We start from the raw sequence: 20,330 nt of genomic DNA, 5'->3' as shown, positions 1-20,330 counted from the left end.
ACTGGGAGAGGGACCACTCCTGGCTGTCATTTAGGCCACCAAAGCAGTGGGGAAGGGTGGTTTCTTGTGGTATGGGGATGTGGTGTCAGACTGATGGAGAGCAACAGAGAAGGTGTTTGGGACCTCGTGGAGGGAAGGGTGCTTATCCTGTAGGAATCAGGGGACACAGATTTTTGTCATCTAACAAGTACCCCCAAATTCGGGGCTGGCTGCAGCTCTATTACCCAGCCCTGTCAGCAGGCACTGTAGTTATTAGCAATGACTTTGAAAAATAGTCCTTTGCCATTTCTCTGTTTCACTCCCAGACTACTCAGTATGTTGAAAATTGAGTTCATGGACCATCGTATTTATATAGAAGTCCTAACTTGAGATGCCTCCATTATTATATCTAAGTGACCTCTCCACCCTTTCCCTGGCTTCTCATACCTTATGGGATTGATGGACCAGCCTGTGTCTTACCAGTGTTTCCTGAGTACCTACCGCTGTGTTCAATTTGAGGGTTGACGGGGGAGGGACTGCAGTGGGGATTTGGGTGTGTTAAGGTCTTAAAAGATTTTTTGTGGATTTCACATGCCTCAAAGAATCTTACTGTCTGGTAAGTACAGGACATTTAAGTAATAAATATAACTACAAACATTAGATTGTAGTCCATCTGTTTCAGTAACTTGACTTTAAGTGCTTCTTAGTTTCCATGTTTTACACTTGAGGATAAGGTTAAGAGAAGTTAATTTTTTGAGAAATTTTAGTTAATATTGGAACTATGTTCACCTAATACAGGAAGCCAGATTTCTTTGAAGATGAGAATGCCTCTATAAGACGATAGGAACCAACACCGAACATTTGTTCCCCACGGAATAGTATGCCATATAGGCAAGATCCTGGGTCCCCTGAAGGGTCTCCTATCATATGTGTTGGTGAAATACCAGCTGTCCTTTGGGATGGGATGTCTCTGGCTTAGCTGTACTTTTCACTGGCTTCTGCTTATCAGGACCAGAAAGCTGTCCAGACAGATTCTGCTGTGCTGAACTCTTGGTGTTCATCTTGGGGACTCACTGCCCTGTTGCCTTTTAACTAAGTGCAGCAGTGCGGCATGTGCTCTAGAGTTAGGAGGTCTTGGATGAGACTCCAAAATAAAAGACTGAAGAAATCCCATGCCTTATGTTAGGACTAGAGCTTCTGGTAAAGGGTGTAGTGAGATGGTTTGTAGCCAGAAGGATGATTGTAGACATTGACCTCAAGGGTAACCCAGGACAGGTTTGCCATGAAGAAAAGAAAGACTACCCCTTGCTTTCATCGGGAGGAGGAATGAGCCTGATGCCTTTTGTTTGTGGTACACTTAGCCCAAAGAGCTGTGTGATACCCACAAACATTGATAAAGGTAATCTTTGATCACTGCCAGCCAGAAAGGCCACTGTACCTTGTATTCAGTACCCTATATTGAGTTATCTGTCCTTTGGATGAGGTGCTTAGTTTTTAAAAGGGCCCTGAAGACTTCCTTTGCCCTTTCTGGTTCACATCTCACCATCAATCACATGTTAAAAGTGGCCAAGAAAGGAAAGATTTGGTTTATTTTAAGCTGTAAAAGTGACATACTGGCAGAGGTGGGAATAAAACCATCTTCTGAATTGTCAGTTTCAGACTCCAGCACAAAAAAATGACATTTTTAAGTGAAAAGCATCTGGTTTTATGTGGGGAACTACAAACTGGCAAACTTTCCACAAGAGGGGAGGAATAAATACTTTTTACCATGTCCTTGGAGTATGGGTGGGATTCATGAATTTCATGAATACACTTCCTGCGTGGCTGTTACAGTGATTCGAAGGAGCCTCATGCTACAGTACAGAAGATTTCTTGGCACAGAAGATTTCTCATCCTTGGAAGTTAAGGTTAGTTCACTTTCCTTGCTCCCCCTCTCCCCCCACCTTGCACTAGAGCTCGTGAACTAGAGACACATATGTCTCCCTGTGGTCTGTCCTAGACACCATCCATACAAAGGCCCTTTCGAGGACCTCTCAGCACATTGTGGAGTACCTTCCATCAAGCAGCCCAATACTAAGAAGTCGATTGCCTAATGACAACATTGATAAAGTGTACCCTAAAGTGAACTAGGAGGCAAAATTCAGATGGGAGCTTGCCATCACTATCAACAAATACGCCACAATCTTTTAGGTAGTGAAATTCTTTAATGCCTAATTAGTATTAGTGCCTGTCGTCAATGTATTTGCTATTTGAAAATGTTCTGATATAGTTTTGTCACGTGTGGTGCCCCTGCTCTTTGGGAACCATATATTTACAATATAATCTCCACCCGTTGGTTTTAAGGATAGTTTCCCTGCAAGTGGACAAGAAGCTGTGTTAGTATAGCGCTAGCACTTGTTTGTCTTACCCAGCTCGGGTTCTTCTAAATGCTGTGGTTCTCAACTATCCCTTGATGGGCTGGGTTGTATTTTCCTGGTTCATGTCTATTACTATTAGTAGCTGTTACTATTCCTTTCAAGCATTCTGCTGCCTAGGACATATTGCTTAAATTTTCATAGAGTTAATGTTACAGACAATACCATACATTAGTGCAGCTAAGCCTTCTTAGCAGTTTTTCAATAAATGCCTTTGGAGTATTTGGTTTCTTTAAAGTGTGTTGATGCCTTCTGATTGTCCATCTGCCCCTCTTAAGTACGCTCCTGTAGACACTGCTTTGTTGTTGCGTTGCTGACAGGCACTGCTGGAGACCTGCTGTCCTGAAATGGGGAGGATAAACATCTTAGACATGGCTCTACTCTGTTTTTCTAGCTTAGTTCGTTCTTCAGATAAGATTTGACACTCAAATGGCAGCTAAACTCAGCAAATGGATGATTTTTCCATGCGTATGGTTGTAATGAATTTCCAGTTTTGGTTTCTCTATGGACAAATGAGAAGCAAGGAAATCTTTCGTATGTAATTGCATGGCTTTGTCTTTTGGAAATCTCTGGTGCAGAGCTCTCTGTTCCAAAGTTTGGACCTATTAAAGTTTTACTAACAACAAAAAAAATACATCTTAAGGGCCTTTGAAGGAACTATCTATTCATGCTCACATATACACATACGCAGTGATAACACTAGTTGCACTATGTTTTTAGATGCAATGTTTAATTTCACGTAGAAATCCAGCTATTTCCTAGTTATTTCCATTCTGTACAAATAGGCAGTACAATCAGCTACCCAATAAAATTACAGATTTGGCACCCATTTTTGAAATCCTGAGCCACTGACAAATCTGTAGTGTGATAAAGTAGCCATTTGCTATCAAATACCAATTTTCTGTGGGAAATTTGATCTGGCAATAGAACACATACTGCAAACCTCGATAGCTGTACTAGTCCGTATTTATGTCTTCACATTGTCTTGTTACTAATGTCATGCTTAGAATTTTGGTCACCTACCTTTTATTGATGCTGCCTAGTGGCTTACAAATAACTACGGATTTATGGAATTTTCCAATTGTCTACTCTGCGTTGCCCCTTTAGAGGTGACGTTACATGCCAACTTCTTGATATTTTCCAATTGCATTTTCATTATGATCCCTTGATTCTTGATTCTTTTTTTAAGGTTTTAAAAATAAAATTCGGTGTAATTTATTTGCAAATCCTTAGGGACTGGAGTATTTTGGGGGAGTCATTTGCATGTGCACTTTTGGCAACGTTCAGTAGGATCCCACTGCCCATCATATCTTTCACGTGTCTTAACCAACTTTGGTGCTGTGTTGGAGAAAAAGATCCATTACCACGGATCTTGTGTAGTATTTCATTTGTTCCCATGGCGTCATCCTTTATTAGATGAATTAGTAGAAAAGTCCTAATAATGCACTACTTGAAGCATTGGATACCAGCAATTTAGTAGTAAAGGCATTTGATGGAGTAACAATTTTACATTAAATTTAGGGATATATATGCTTTTATCCTGAATGTTTCATGAACGTATTTATCACCACTGCCATTTGCAAGTAGTTTTACAACACTTCCCTCCCCTGTATTGGTAGTGTTTATCCTGGCATATTTCTAAATTTTAGATTTGGCGCTGTTTCAGGTAATTATTTGGTAATTTTGTTCTAAGTTTGTCCACATGGCGTCGCTGTTCACCAAGTGCAGAGTTTGCAATCTAAGTTTGGTTTTGAAGGACCTTTGACGGGTCAAAGTATATAGGTAAATTTAGTCATAAATGTATGCCTGATTCTCCTGGCTCCAATATTGTCTTATGACCATTGTTTCATCTTTAGTGCCACTGCTTATTAGCTCTATGTATAATAGTCTGGAGTTTTCATAGGTTGGAATGTATTGAGCCTTCTCAGATTTGTTACTGAACTGCAGACAAATTGGAGCTGATCCAAAATCGTATGTTACCAAATCGGTACATGCATCATCGCCCTTTGGGAATTTATTGATTTGCAGTTCACATGAATTAGGAAATTAGTGCCATCTGTGGTGCAATTTTCTTTTTTCTTGGTGAGGAAGATTGGCTCTGAGCTAACTGTTGCCAATCTTCCTGTTTATTTATATTTTTTTTCTTGAGGAAGATTGTCCCTAAGCTAACATCTGTGCCAGTCTTCCTCTATTTTGTATGTGGGATGCCGCCACAGCATGGCTTGATGAGCAGTGTGTAGGTCCGCACCCAGGATCTGAACCTGTGAACCCCTGGCCCCTGAAGCAGAGTGCACGGACTTAACCACTGCACCACTGGGCCGGCTCTTGCAGTGCATTTTAACTCTTCTGGTACATAAACAGAAATACTGAGATTGGTAGGAATTTGACACTGAGTTGTGAACACAAGATAACCATCACAATAGCTTTTATGTAGTACCTCATTTGTCCACATGGCAGCACCCTTTCAAAATAAGTACATAGAAATTGCTCCCCAATTTTCCAGTAGCATTACCGTCTGATCCCTCCATTCTGAGTCACTAATATATTGTAGGACTCTTGATCGTCTTTTGTTACTAGACATTTAAATAATTTTAATGGTACTCTGGTAGGATTTTCAAGGCCAATAGTTTGTGTTTTTCAGTTGTTAAAGGTATTAATAAGGCTATTTACTGGTATGTGTAGTGTCTTATCCATTCACAGTGTACCTCTAAGTTTTGTGCATTCCTGTGGACAATAAGCAGTGATTGTGGAAATTCACTAGTACTTAATTTTCGGTTAGTGGTGTGGGTTGCATATTTCCCTTTAGGGATTATTACTCCCAATTTGATGCTCCAGTGGTAGGAAGACAACAATAATATAAGGTTCTTCAAGGCATTGTGATTCTCAGCTGTTGTAGGTTTAGGTATAGGTGGTTGGTAGTATGCTTTCCTTGTTTATACCTCACTTTGGTTATGTGATATGTAAACTAGTCTTGCCAGTTACTGTAGGTCCTCAGTAGCGTAAGAGTGGGGTTTTCACTCTTAAAAACTCCAAGAAAAGTTCCTCCAGATTGCAGTTTAGTGGACAAAAAGCAAACAGTGGACACCTTGCATTACTCAGTTTACTCTAAATATGATGCCTTTTCTCTCTGTTACCACTCTTACCAGAAATTTGGTCAGAGGAAACAGCAAGGTTACAATCTGATCTTACTAAAGAACCAAAAATGTTTGTTTTGATAAAAGCTGATTATTTGCTTCTAATGTTAATTTTATCTCCACATTCACTGAGGTGACTGGCATTTTTAAAGGAGGTCGGTTTAGTTATTACGTATATTATAGTGGCTACTGTCCTGTAATTTTAGGCTTCTGACCCCAAATTTCTGGAGATTTTTTTTGTCTTTCATTGTGAGGAAGTATTTTAAGGTTTGTTGCCGCCTTGTGGACACAAAGAATAATCTTCCTGATATTCTGTAGTACCGCATTAGTCCACAACGCATTGCCCCTTTGGAATGATGTTGCATTGCTTGCATCACAAATTTGGTTCTGATAGAATATTATTGCAGTAACCTGATGACTGCTAGTGAGCCAAAAAATACATTTGAAAAATTTCAAGGGTGCTTGTTTAATGTCTTGATATTGTCCTGTTACGGGTTCTGGCTCATAAACTGATGTTTGCGTGTAGTGTAGTGCCGATGTACAATTTGATATCCCTGCCTATTAGCTTCATCATTCTGGTTTATCACTAGCAATTTAAAAATTTCACTACCAAATTAAAACTGTACAGGTGACTTATTTACATCAAGTACCAAAGATCGTGTTTCTCCTAAAAACAGTCAATCTCACAGGAGTGTGTTACTTCATATATGAAAAATGTCTGAGGGAGTATATTGTTAAAGGCTCAACGTACTATTCCAAAATTTCTAAGTATTGTTATTTTATATACTTTTGTTGCAATAACTTCAGCTGATTTTTGTTAAATGTAGTATTGCTCCAGTAAGCGCGTGCCCTAAGATAAGCTGACCTGGGTACTAAAAAGCGTAGAATGTGTTAATAGACTATTGCTATAGTTGTGCCCTATTTTCTAATTTTTTTAAATTATCTACTGTCCATACTTACGATGCGGTGACAAGTGGTGTTTTAATTTTGCTGATATTCTCAAGCAACCATATTGCTTGCTTAACAGTACTTTGAGCTGCATCTCACTTTTGGTTTTAATTTTTTCTTTTCATGGCAAAACTTTTTTAGGTGGTCCACTTGAGTGTTGTCACCTGGGTTGCTCAGCACATTATATTGCTTTACGTGCGTAACTGTTCGTTGTTTACTTTTAGTTCAGTGTTGCTGTTTAGATTGATTATATTCTAATGGTATTAACCATTTAAACCTTCTATCGCCCCTCTAGTTGACTCCGTGGAATTTCATCTATTAGCAGAACATTAGGTATTAGGATCTGCCAACCATGGGTTGAGTGGTTCTGAAGGTACTGTTGCTTGCCATATTATGAAACCATAGGTCCATGATTTGTTATACTGCCCATGTTGACTTAATCACTTGATCAAAAAGTGTATCTCAGGGGTTGGCCGGCCCAGTGGTGTAGTGGTTGAGTTTGTGTGCTCCACTTTGGTGGCCTGGGGTTCGTGGGTTTTGATCCCGGGCACAGACCTACACACCATTCATCAGGCGATGCTCTGGTGGTGTCCCACGTGCAAAATAGAGGAAGATTGGCACAGGTGTTAGCTCAGAGCCAATCTTCCTCACCAAAAAAAAGTGTATCCCATAATTTTATCATGGTGAGTTGTCATTGCTTCTCTCTTGCTGTTGTTGAATAGTATTAGTCTACACCATAGTTACCAAGGTGATTCAAATGTATTTTGTAGATCTTAGACTTTTTCTACCATTACGAAAATTTTGGCTTTTCACTGCCTTGTATTGGTAATGAGTTGTCATATTTTCCTATCTGTTAATAAAATTATATTTTGTCTAGTTGTTGGCTAGGCAGTCCCTCTGTAGTGTAGATGTGGTTCTAAGATTTTTCACTACCTGTGGTCAAATGTACCTACTTTCTGTTTTTGAGGCTCTTTCATGGCTGTTCATTGCAGAGTCTTACCTCTTCTGCTTCTCTGCTAGATCCTTATTTAGCCCAACTGTATTATAGGATCATCTTTGGACTTAATGATGTCACTGGAAAACTTCCATCTCCTAGTAGATGAACATACGCCAGTGGTAGGGCTAATCTCCTTGTGGTATTCCTTTATCTCTTACCTTTGTTTACATGTTTATGTGTCACACCTACACATAATGGGTAGTTTGCTGGTACAAATATTTTACCTTCACTCATGGCCAAGATGCTGGTAACCATTATGTGGGGGCAACCTATCAATGGATTTATAGCTAACAAGTGTTATCTCAATTCTATAATAAGATTAAATGCTTTATAGCAAGAACACCTATCTTAGCAACCCTGCTAATCAGTGTGACTCTAAATAAGGTAAGTTAGTTCTCTTTTAAAAAATAACAACTGTTATTTAACAATTGTGATTTAATTCATATACTATCAAGTTCACTTTTAAAGTTCAGTGGTTTTTAGTATAATTCACAGAGTTGTACAACTGTAATTACTGTCTTACTGTAAAACATTTTCATCACCCCAGAAAGAAGTCCCACACACACTAGCAATCAATCCTCATTTCCCCCTTACGCCAACCGTGGAAACCACTAGTCAGTGTGAATTTGTCTATTCTGGACATTCTTATGAATGGTACAATATGTGACCTTTGTGTCTGGCTTCTTTCCCTTAGCATGTTTGGGTGGTATATCCATACTATAATATATAGTACTTCATTCCTTTTATGGCTGAATAATATTCTACTTTATGGATTAATCTCATTTTGTTTATCCATTCATCAGTTGAAGGATATTTAGGTTTCCACCTTTTGTCCATTATGAAGAGTGGTGCTATAAACATTCGTGTACAAGTTTTCATGTGGACATATTTTCATTTCCTTGGGTGTACGCTTCTCATTGGAAATGCTTTGTAATATGACAACTCTTTAATGTTTTGAGTAATTGACAAACTTTACGAAAGTGGCTGCACCATTTTATGTCCTCACCAACAACGTATGAAGATTTCAATTTAACCCCATTCTCACTTGTTATTTTTTGTCTTTTATATTAGCCATTTTAGTAGATGTGAAGTATCTCATTGTGGTTTTGACTAGTATTTCTGTCAAGCAACTTTTCATATGCTTACTGGCCATTTGTATTTCTTTGGAGAAATATCTATTCAAATCCTTTGTTCATTAGAATTGGGCTTATATGTCTTTTTGTCATTTTGTTGTGAGAGTTTTTTATATAACTGGATAATAGACCTTTATTGGATATGTGATTTGCAAATACTTTCTTCCATTCTGTGTGCTTTTTCACTTTTTTGATGGCATTGTTTACAGCACAGACATTTTTAATATTGCTGAAATCCAGTTTATCTGTTTTTTTCCTTTTGTCACTTTTGATTTTGGTGTAATAAAGAAACCATTATCTAACCTAAGTTGTTGCTTTTACATTGAGGTCTGATCCGTTTGGCATTTCTTTTTGTATGTGGTGTGAGATAAAAGGATCAACTTTATCCTTTTCAGGTAGATTTTCAGTTGTCCCAACACCATTTGTTGAAAAGATTACTTCCTATTGAATTATCTTGACACTCGTATTGAATATTCATTGATTCTAAATGCAGGAGTTTTATTTTTAGACTTTAAATTCTATTTCATTTATCTCTATACCTTATGTTTGGACTGTGTGGTAGTATTGTAGTAAATTTTGTGTGTAAGTTTTGTAGTAATAAGTGTGTGTGTATTGTAGTAAATTTTGAAATCTAGAATCCTCCAACTTGGTTATTTTTCATCATTGTTTTGGCTATTCTGAGACCCTTAAATTTCCATATGAATTTTAGGATCATTTTGTTAATTGCCATGAAAAAGATCGGGAATTTTGGTAGGGATCACATTTAATCTGTAGATCATTTTGTGGAGTATTGACACTTAACTATTAATTTTCCCAGTCCATTAACATGGACTGTCTTCCCATTCAGTCTTCTTTAATTTCCTTCAACATTGTTTTGTAATTTTCAGTGTAAAAAGTCTTGTACTTCTTCTAAAAAATTTATTTCAAGTATTTTACTGTTTCTCATGATATTGAAAATAGAATTGTTCTCAATTTCATTTTTGATTCATTGCTAGTGTATAGGAATAAAATTATTTTTCTGTTGATCTTGTATCTTCCAACCTTTCACAACTCATTAGATTGCTTCTTTTTGTTCCAGTAGTTTTAATATTTGGGTGTTTTTTTGGTGGATTACTTAGGATTTTTATGTATAAGATTATATCCCCTATTATTACAGATCATTGTACATCTTTCTTTCCAAACTCATTGATTTTTATTTCTTTTTCCTGCCTAAGTAGCCTGGCTAAAATCTCCTTTACAGTATTGGCAAGAGCAGTTTTCTTTGTCTTGTTTCTGGTCTTCAGGAAAATACATTTAGTTTTTGACCATTAATTACAATGTTGGCTGTACAATTTTTATAGGTGCTGTATTTCAAGTGTGGAAAGTTCCCCTCTGTTCCTAATTTGTTGAGGGCTTTTTGTTTTTCTATCATGAATGGTTGGCATGAAATTAGTCAAATGATTTTTCTACATTTGTTGATATGATCATGAGGTTTAATCTTTATTCTGTAAATATGGTGTATTAAATTCATTGATTTTCAGATATTAAACCAACTTTGCTGAGATAAATCCCATTTGGTTATGTTGTATAATTCTTTATATTTGTTTCTGGATTTGGTTTATATTGTTTTATTGGAGATTTTTGCATCTATATTCATAATGTAGCTTGCTCTGTTGTTTTCTTGTTTCAATCTTTGGTTTTGGTATCAGGCTAATACTGTCCTCATAGAATGAGTTGGAAAGCATTTCCTCCTCTAATATTTTTTGGAACATTATGTGAAGGATTGGTGTTAATTCTTCTTTAAACATTTCACAGAATCACCATTGAAATCATCTGTTCATGGGCTTTTTCTTGGTGGGAATTTTGTAGATTAATTATTAAATTTGTTTTTATATGTCTATTCAGATTTTTCTTCTTGAGTCAGATTTGATTGTTTGTGTCTTTCTAGTAAAGTATCCATTTCATCCAAGATATCTAAGTGGCATACATTTTTTGATAGTATTCCCTTGTAATTCCTTTTGTTCCTGTAGGGTTAATAATAGTGTCCCCTCTCTTATTCCTGGTCATATTTCTTTGAGTTTTCTCTTTTTTTCTTGGGTCAGTCTAGCTACAGGTTTGTCTATTCTTTTTTGATTGTTTCAAAACAACTAGTTTAGTTTCCTTGATTTTCTCTATTTTTTTCTATTCTTTCTTTCACTCATTTCCATCCTAGCTTGTATTATTTCCTTCTTCCTGATTCATTTGGGTTTAGTTTGCTCTTTTTCAAATTTCTTAGGGTAGATATTTTGCTTATTGATTTGAGATCTTCATTTTTAATGTAGACAGTTGCAGCTACAATTCTCCTTCTAAGCACCATTTTTGTTGCATCCCCTAAATTTTATATGTTCTGTTTACATTTTCATTCAAAGTATTTTCTAATTCTCTTTGTGATTTCTTTTTTGACCTGTTGGTTATTTAGGAGTTTGTTGTTTAATTTCCACATATTTGCGAATTTCCCAGATTTCATCATTACTGATTTCTAATTTCATTTCATTATAGGAGAACATACTTTATGATTTCAATTCTTTATGTTTATTGAAACTTGTTTTGTGTCTTAGCATATGATCTATCCTGGAAAATGTTCCATGTGCATTTGAGAATATGTATTCTATAGTTGTTTTTCTGCAGTTGCTATAGATGTTTAATAGGTCAAGTGGTTTTATAGAGTTGTTCATCTTCTATTTCCTTATTGATCTTGTGCCTAGTTGTTCTGTTATTGAAAGTGTAGCATAATGTCTCCAACTATAGTCATGCACCACATAATGAGGTTTTGGTCTATGGTGGACCACATATACAATGGTGGTCCCAATAGATTAGTTCTGTATAGCTTAGGTTTGTAGGAGACTATATCATCTGGTTTTGTGTAAGTACACTCTATGATGTTTGTACATCGATGAAATCACCTAACAACGCATTTCTCAGAACATAGCCCCATCGCTAAGTGGTGCATCACTGTATTATTGCTGAATTATCTATTTTTTTCTCTTTCTGCCATTTTTTCTTATTTTTGGTGGACTTGTTGGGTGCATATATATTTACAGCTCTTAATATTTTCTTGATGGATTGATCCTTTGATTATAATAAAATATCCTTATTTATCTCTAGTAACAATCTTTTCTTAATTCTATTTCTTATTTGTATAGCTACCCCAGTTGCCTTTTGTTTACTGTTTGCTTGGTATGTCTTTTTCCATCCTTTACTTACAAACTTTTTGTGTCTTTGAATCTAGAATATATGTCTTGTAGATAGCATATAGGTAGATTGTATTTTTTAAATCTGTTTTGCCAAACTCTGCCTTTTGATGGATTATTTGTTATTTATGTTTAATGTAATTACTGGTAAGGTAGGACTGATGTCTGTTGTTTTGCCGTTTGTTTTCCATGTGTCTTATGTCTTTTTATTCCTTTCTTCCTCTATTACTACCTTTTTTTTTGTTAAACATTTTCTAGTACCATTTTAATTTCCTTGTTTCTTTTACTATATTGTTTTGAGTTATTCTTTTCATGGTGGTTCTGGTATTTCAATTAACGCCTTACCTTAAAATAATTGATTTCAAATTAATATGAACTTAGTATCAATTGTGTACAAAATTTGCTCCAGTATATCTTTGTTTCCTTCCCACTGTTTTTCTTGTATAAATTACATCTGTGTACAGTGTAAGCACATCAACACAATTCTCTAGTTATTCTTTTATGCTACTGTTTTAAAGTAAGAAATGAGAAGAAAAGTGTTACAAATAAAAAGAGATTTTTTCTGTCCTTTATATTTATTTATGCAGTTACTTTTACTGGTGCTCTTTATTTTTCATGTATACAAGTTATCGTCTAGTGTCTTTTTATTTCTGCCTAAAGGGCTCCATTTTGTATCTTTTGTAGCGCGTGTCTGCTAGCACTGAGTTCTTTTAATTTTTGTTTATCTGAGAATGTCGTTTCTCCATTTATCAAGGATAGTTTTGCTGGATACAGAATTCTCAGTTGATGTTCTTTTTCCTTTAGTAGTTTGAATATACCATCTCACTGTTTTCTGGTCTTTATGGTTTATGATGAGAAGTCAGCTTTGACTTATTGATGATCCATTGTACATGATGAGTTGTTTTTCTCTTGCTGCATTCAAGATTCTGATGTCAATTTGACAGTTTGATTATCATGAGTCTAGATTTGAATGTCTTTGATTTTATCCTTTTTGGCATACATTGATCTTCTTGCATGTATAAATTAATATTTTTTCATCGAATTTGGCAAGTTTGGGGCCATTATTTATTCACATATTCTTTCTGTCTCCTTCTCTTCTCTGTTTGACACTCATTACGTTTGTTATGTTTATTGAGAGTTATTCTTTATCATTGTCTTATAAGAGAACTTAAGGCTATATATTGTATTGGCTGAATCTCATAAGTAGTGTTGTTGTCTTGTTGTTTGCTAAATATGGTTGATTATAATTTACATTTGTTTTTTTGACCCAGTAGTTATTTATTGTGATGCTTCATATTGAGGTTTTTGGTTTGAACTACATATATATATATATATATATATATATATGTGATTTTGCATTGTAATTAGACAATGTGGGTGCTGTCCTTTCCTACATGCCTAGTTTTTAATAACAACTTTGGTCAGATAAATCTGTCATTCTTTTTTTTTTTCTTTTAAACTTCTTTATTTTCATGTACTTATTCTTCCAGGAGACCTTTAGAAACTACTTGTCAAGTTCTCACCACAAATACCATTGGAATTGCAATTGGAATGGCATTGAATGTATAGATTAATTTTTGGAGAGCTGTCATCTTTATAATCTTCTCATACATATGAATGTGGTATGTTTCTCCTTTTATTCAGGTCTTCAGTATTTGTGTATGTGTGTGTGTGTTTGTATCCTACTTATTTTCTTCAATATTTTTTTCATAGTTTCTGAAAGAAATAGGCAAATGTTTTAGGAACTGAGATTCTGGTGGGGAAAGTACAGAAGATGTCATCTGCATGGACTAGACTTCAGTATAGAAGGTTATATAAAATCCAGTTTTTGGATATGATATTACCATTTCTTCCAGATGGCCCTAGGAGCCTGCATTATTTATAATGTTCCATATCCCTGTTTAGTGTGAGTACAGAGGTGATTGCTAATATTAGAGAAATTACGTAGTAAGCCATTTATTTTTAGTGCTGTCAGCATCCCTTTGATCCTCCCCTTTCCCATTTAGAAGTGCTTCCTCCATCCTGCAAGCTTCTGGGGACTCATTGCTCATTGTTCACAGGATATGTACCCATTGAAGACCTTCAACCCCTCTAATACAGAGCTAGCTTTTTGTTCTTACTACAGAAGCTTAGAATCAGAGAGGTAAGAATCCTGTTCCACTTGGTGATTTTTCAATTTTAAGAGCAACTCTCTGAGATAGAGCTAGAAGAGAACGTTCAGGATACAGAGAGGGATTTGAACTTAGATCCTATGAGAAGCATCATAGGAATTAGAGCTGTTTAGATTGTGGGAGACAACTCCTCCAAAATGGAAGGTTTGATGTTCTGTTTTCAGATCTCTTATGAAGTCGGAGATAGTTGTTTTTTGCTGCTTTTGAAGGCAGTTCTAGTTAATAAAGAAGCAGATTTAAGAACTATCCGAAGATGAAAATACTCAGAAGTGATACCTGGTGGCTTGTATGACCACTTTGGCATGGAATTTGAGGATCTCCCTGCATGGAACGAGAGGTTGGATTACATGTACTTGAAGGTCACTTTTTTTTTTTTTAAAGATTGGCACCTGGGCTAACAACTGTTGCCAATCTTTTTTTTTTTTTTTTCTGCTTTATCTCCCCAACCCCCCCTGTACACAGTTGTATATCTTAGTTGCAGGTCCTTCTAGTTGTGGGATGGGGGACGCCGCCTCAACGTGGCCTGACGAGCGGTGCCATGTCCACGCCCAGGATCCGAACCCTGGGCTGCCGCAGAGGAGCGCACGAACTTAACCACCCGGCCACGGAGCCGGCCCCTAAAGGTCACATTTATTCTTGAGATTCTGTCTCAATCAGGTCAAATAAAACTGCTTTTTGTTGTGTGCGTATTTCACATGTTCCCATTTAATCGTCACCACAACCCTCTGAGACATCCTAGAGAGGTAGAATAAGTTTGCTAGAGTAACTCATCTAATTAATGGCAGAGCATACTTAGTTTATCTCTCTCCTCCCATGTACTTTAATTTGCAATAGTAATTCCTTAAATTTGTGTAGCACTTTATCATTTAGAAGGCTTTCAGAAACATGGTTTTATTTCTTATCCTTATGAAAATCTGGTGAAATTGAAAGAACAGATTCTGTGTGTCTATTTTATAGGTAAAATTTAAGGCTTCAGGTAGCAGGCTGTGGAAGATAGTGGGTAATGAGGTCCTTGGAGTCTTTGAAAGCGTTTAAAGTATTTCCTGCTCCAGGCTCAGGCCTGGGAAGCAGGCCTCTGGAGAATGGGTTATATTATAAGTTTGTTATCAGTCTAGTATGGATGGCAATGGGACCTCAGCTCTTGCCCACAACTCTGGGAGCCACCATTTGCTCATGAGTGTGACAGGCTCAGAGTGATGGCTATCTTTTTAGCACATTATAGCATAGGTTGTAGATTTAGAACCTCAAAGATGGAAAGACCTTAAAAGTCTCATATTGGGGCTGGCCCAGTGGTGTAGTGGTTAAGTTCACGCTCTGTTTCCTTGACCCAGGGTTCTCAGGTTCAGATCCCAGGGTGGACCTATCACTGCTTATCAAGCCATGCTGAGGTGGCCTCCCACATACAAAATAGAGGAAGATTGGCACAGATGTTCGCTAAGCGACAGTCTTCCTCACCAGAAAAGTAAAAAACAGTCTCATATCCAAAACAGCTTATTTTAAGTTGACCCTAATTCAAGTCCTTTTATAATATATCCAACAAATGGTCTTTTAGCCTCTGAGTAGCTGCATTTAGTGATGGGAAACTCCTTCCAGCGTCAGCTTGTTTCTTCTTTCAAGACCTCTGCAATATTGAGCTGAAATATGTTTTTCTACAGCTTCAACTCATTCAGCATATTTTTGTTGTGCCCCGACTCAAAAATATTGCTTTATTGTTCTCTCTCCTGCACCTTCAGCTTCTTCTCTGTGCTGCCTTTTGAGCTGCCAGGCACTGTGCTGGGTGATGGGAATATGGAGACGAATTAGACACAGTTCCTGCCCTCAAGGAGTTCTCAGTCTAGTGAGAGAGTTCGACATGTACACAGATAATTACAACAGTATGGTATGCGCTACAATGGAGGTATGTACCAGGCACTATGGGGTTCAGAAGTAAAATCATTTGATTGAGTCTGGAGATGCCAGAGGTTGGAGGAACTTACTTATGTTGATCTTAAAGTTTGACTAGGCAGAAAACAAAGGGAAAGACTTTCTAAGCAAAAGCATGGACATTGGAGACAGAATGTTGAATTGGAGCTACAAGTAGTTCATGAAATTAGCTTGGAAATGTAGACTGGGAATAGATCCTTATATACTATGCCGTGAAGTTTGGATCTCATTTTGAGTGTTTTAAGAAGGGGATGCTTTTGATGGTCTCTCGCAGTAGTGTGGAATCTGTTCTGGAAGATTCTCAAATCTAGACAGGGAGATCAGTTAGAAGGATACCGTAGTAGTTAAGATGATCAATGATCAAAGGCCAGAAGGAGTGGGAGTAGAGAAGAGGAGATAACCTCTTAAATAAGAGGTTATAAAAACAGAAATAATAGAACGTGAAAATTAAGGTAGTGGAGAGGGAAAAATCAAGGCTTTCAGACTTCGGCAAATGTGCCTCCCCGTACCCCACCCTGGCCTTGATGAAAGATCCTCTTTTGTTCTTTAAATGGGTGTTGCTGTTGGTTCCTTCTTGGCCAGGGCTTGGCTGCACAGATTTTGCAAGTTTATTTTTGGGTGGCAGCTGTTTAAGAAATGTTGATTCTCAGGAAGACGTCTGAATAGCTGCAGACCTCTTATAGTACTACTAAATTCCTGGTCTTCCTCAGTAGCAGGCCTGCTCTCACTGTCATGTCTCCCAACGTATTTTTTCCAAATGTGGAGGCTTTTATACCTGAAACCCACTCAGGGAAGAAATGGCCTTAGTTGTTATTGTCTCAACTGCTTTATTTTACTTAGGGGTTTAAAAATGTCTATGGTTACGGCTCCAAGTAAAAAATATATTCAGTAATTAAAAATCTAAACATATCCATTGTTTATTTTCTCTTTTCTCAAAGCAACATAAACACAATGTTCTTTGGGAAATTCTTCACTTAAGATTCAGAGTAGTGACCCTGGGAATTCAGAAAATGGCTTTCTTTGACTAGACTGATTAATGGGAGATTATTTCTAAGTTGACCTTATGTATTTTCTGTGAACCTTATGTAACTAGCCATCCTGGAGGGCAGTAGGGAGAAAGATTGGGAGAGTTTGGGCCTTGGGACTAGATACCCTGAGCTCAGATCTGCTCTCCCATTTGCCAGTGTGGTCTTGAGCATGGTTTTTCACCTCTCTGGGACTTTGTTTCCTCTTATGTAAAATAGGAATAGTATCTTTTTGCAATGATTGGCAGGGGCAGTGGGGGGCGTGGCGTGTAAGGATTTAATGGGATTACATAAATTGCTTAGAACAGGTCTGGACTATGCTAAATGCTGTATCACCTATAGTTGCTACTGATAATGATATTGACCATGACAGGGATTAAAAGGAGATAGTAAACTAGAAGTGCTTTTACATCATCAATGAGGATGTTGGAGCTTGAGAAAGAAAGAAAAACTAACTGATCTCAGGATTTTCAGTGGTATGCTAGTGTGAATTCACTTCTCTGCCTTTCTTTTTTTTCTTTGCCAAATAGGTTGGGAAACCAGATGAATTTTGTCCATGCCCTGGTCACTAATCTGTTGCCTTTGCTCTTATTTCCAAATAGAAAGCTGTGAAAAGTTGTGTCACACCTGAATAAAGGTTATCCTAAAAACGTAGAAAAATGCTTTTGAGTTGGTCAAAACTGGATTTGAAACCTGACTCAACTGCTTAAGCTGTGTGATCTAAGGCATGTTACTTAACCTCATTGACCCTCACTTTCCTCATCTAATATGATAATTAATTTTCAGAGTTTCCATGAGGATGTTTGTAAAGTGTATGTTAGAAGCACTCTAAATTACAGCTATCATTGTTAGTTCTTGGGACACTCACCGCATGACAGAAACAACAGCAGGCCCTGGTGGCTGGGAGGACATCATGGATCCAACAGCAACCTGGAGTTGTGCTCTTCTGAAGAAATGCTACTCGGATGGATATAATACAACCTGCTAAGTGTCCTAGCACTTATCAGGTTGTATTATCATTGTCCGTGTCTATGGCTCTCGTCTACCAGACTCTAAATTCCTTACGGGCAAGGATGGTGCCTTATTCATCTTTGTATTCACAGTACCTAATCCAGTGCACATTGTAGGCCTCATTAAATGTTTGTTGAATGAAAAAATGAATCATCAACAGACATTAATTGGGCGCCTGCTCTGTGATCTCCATGAGCTCAGCTTGTCCCCGCCAGTTGCCTACAACGAACAAGCTGTCTTCAGTATGCTCCCTCCTGAAGCTTACTCCTATCTTCTAATTCTTTTGCTGAGGACTTTTCTGTGTAGTGCAAGGATAGCAAATATATTTCATCTCAAACACCATCTCCAATTGATTAATAGTGCCTGCCTTGATTATGTCTTATAAAAAGGATTCTGAAGCTAGGTCTCAGCTCAGTGTGAAAGAGGGTTATAACTAATTAGTGATGTTTGCTGAGGGTGGGAGAAGGGGGAGTAGCAGCACAAGTGCTACGTATATGTCATTTAATGTTGTGTTTTCCATGAAATACTCTGTCTCTACGCCTGCAGTTTAGTCTTGGCTACTTGTAGATGTTGCATGGCTGCTGCTGCTGCTACAATTGCTGCCAGTTGCTCCTTGGGTAGGACCAGAGTGATCATTGGTCAAAACTTCATCCTCACTGTCTCGGGTTTGCTGCTGTGGCTGGTATTCACAGTTTTCCCCTTTCAACTTTACTTCAGCTATATTCCCTTACTACATTGACAGGTAGGCCTCCACTTTCTGTTTATCACTCAAAAGGCTCATATTTCCTTTTTCTTATTTAGTGTGATTAATCATTATTGCTCCATGAGAAAGCTTCTTTCCATCAGAAGATGTGACAACTAAAATACAAGTTAACCATTCCATCAGGGCCCTACAATGAATCAGATAAGTTCCCTTTTAATATGAGAGAAAATTGAGTATACTTGCAGACTGTGGGGCAGGAAGAACTGAGAAGGGAGTCATTATAGATGTGGGAGAGAGAGATGATAGATGAAATGAGATCCTGGAAGATGATGCAGGTAGAGGTGGGAAGGTGAAACCTGTGGCTCTAGAACGTGAGTGGAGGATTAGCCTTAGATGAAAGGAATTACCTCTTCATTGGAGCATAGAGATAGGGATAGGAGTTAAGAGAGAGTACTTGATAAGAGTGTTGAAGATTTGTAATTGTAGAGGTAGATGATGGAGAGGAAGCTGACCAGGGACAGGATTATGAAGACAAACCAGAGTCTCTCAGGAATATCCGGGCCAAAAGGCTGGAGTGGGGCCATTAACAGGAGAGCTTATCATGAGAATCTAGTTTGAAACTTGATTAGAAACTCAGGAAAATATGAAGTGATCTTGGGCCATTGTCACAAGTAACATTTGGTCGCCTGTAACTTAGCTTGATTGAGGAGTGGGCAGCTAACAAGAGAGGAATTACACAGAAATGGATTTGAGAATCCAGATTATATGGAAGAAAGTTGGAAGTGAGCCCAGAGTCTGTGAATAAAAAGAGGCCTTAGTGCGATCAAGATGGGTGTTGAGTAGTTGGAAAACAGGATGAGACCTGTAATCAGAGAGTGAATTTGGGAATGTTAAGATTTCAAAACTGGAATGGTCAAGATGCCTGGGAACCTGGGATGTCAGATGGTCATTTACATGGATATTGAGGTGACCCAGGATTACAGCAAATGCTGGGCTGGTAATGAACACTGGGCCAGGTACGATAGGCTTCAGTGAGGAATGATCTGGAGGTTGGTCATGGCAGCTGTGCAGATGCAAGAGAAGAGGATGTAGTGGGATAGTATGAGCCTCAGAGTAGTGGTGGGGATTATTAGGAGATACAAAAACTATAGTTTGTACATTGCACTGAGGTGTTGGCTGGCAGAAAGCCCAGCTGAAATGATTCCCTCCTTTATTGAGTGTTTGCTCTAGCCTGGCACCTTGCTATGTGCTATCCATTTATCCCTTTTGGGTCTGTCACATTTCAGGTGTGAGAGAATGAGCAGCAATGCCAGGCAAGGACAGCTAGGGGAGCTGCTGGCCCTTAGCACTGATGGAATCCTGTGGCCATCTCCAAGTCTTTGAAAGAGCACCAGACTGGTCAGCCATTCTAGGGTCAGGATACATCCAATTTACTGGCCATATTGTAGATGCTTCCTGTGCTGTTGGGAAGGAGGGCTGGAAATTGATGTGGAGAGATGGCCCTTGAACTCGGAAGGTAAAATTTAGAAGAGAGTCTCTGTGAGCCCTCTGACATTGCATATAGTCATTTTTCTTCTGTTATGTCTTCAAATGAGTCAATATTCCAGTAAAGGTTTAGAGCCACCGTGTTAAGTGATCAGGCCCTCAGACATCCCAACCCCTCCTGTGGGGGCTGCTTTATAT

General features: G+C 37.9%; 3 non-coding genes across 52 annotated transcripts in view; all 3 read left to right on the top strand.

The window, feature by feature from the left end:
* The window catches only part of LOC138921867 (uncharacterized), an 85,094-nt gene that overhangs the window by 52,107 nt on the left and 12,657 nt on the right, over positions 1-20,330 (top strand). For 18 of the 50 annotated variants that reach the window (XR_011434775.1, XR_011434773.1, XR_011434780.1 and 15 more), the window contains 2 exons: positions 13,305-13,436; positions 15,719-15,882. The exons of 11 other annotated variants lie outside the window; for them this stretch is intronic. This is a non-coding gene — a transcript (uncharacterized protein). Of the gene's footprint in view, positions 1-1,812; positions 1,887-1,978; positions 2,170-13,304; positions 13,437-15,718; positions 20,164-20,330 lie in introns of those variants that run through there. 21 more of the 50 variants (XR_011434798.1, XR_011434787.1, XR_011434811.1 and 18 more) reach the window with 7 other exon arrangements.
* Positions 17,893-17,964, top strand: MIR374B (microRNA mir-374b). Its single transcript, NR_033088.1, has one exon. It is a non-coding gene; the product is annotated as a microRNA mir-374b (primary transcript).
* On the top strand, positions 18,051-18,129 carry MIR421 (microRNA mir-421). Its single transcript, NR_033090.1, has one exon. It is a non-coding gene; the product is annotated as a microRNA mir-421 (primary transcript).

Source organism: Equus caballus, chromosome X, assembly GCF_041296265.1.
Source record: "Equus caballus isolate H_3958 breed thoroughbred chromosome X, TB-T2T, whole genome shotgun sequence".
Taxonomy (NCBI): domain Eukaryota; kingdom Metazoa; phylum Chordata; class Mammalia; order Perissodactyla; family Equidae; genus Equus; species Equus caballus.
The sequence above is the reverse complement of the archived record's forward strand: the minus strand, read 5'-3'. Positions and strand labels throughout refer to the sequence as shown.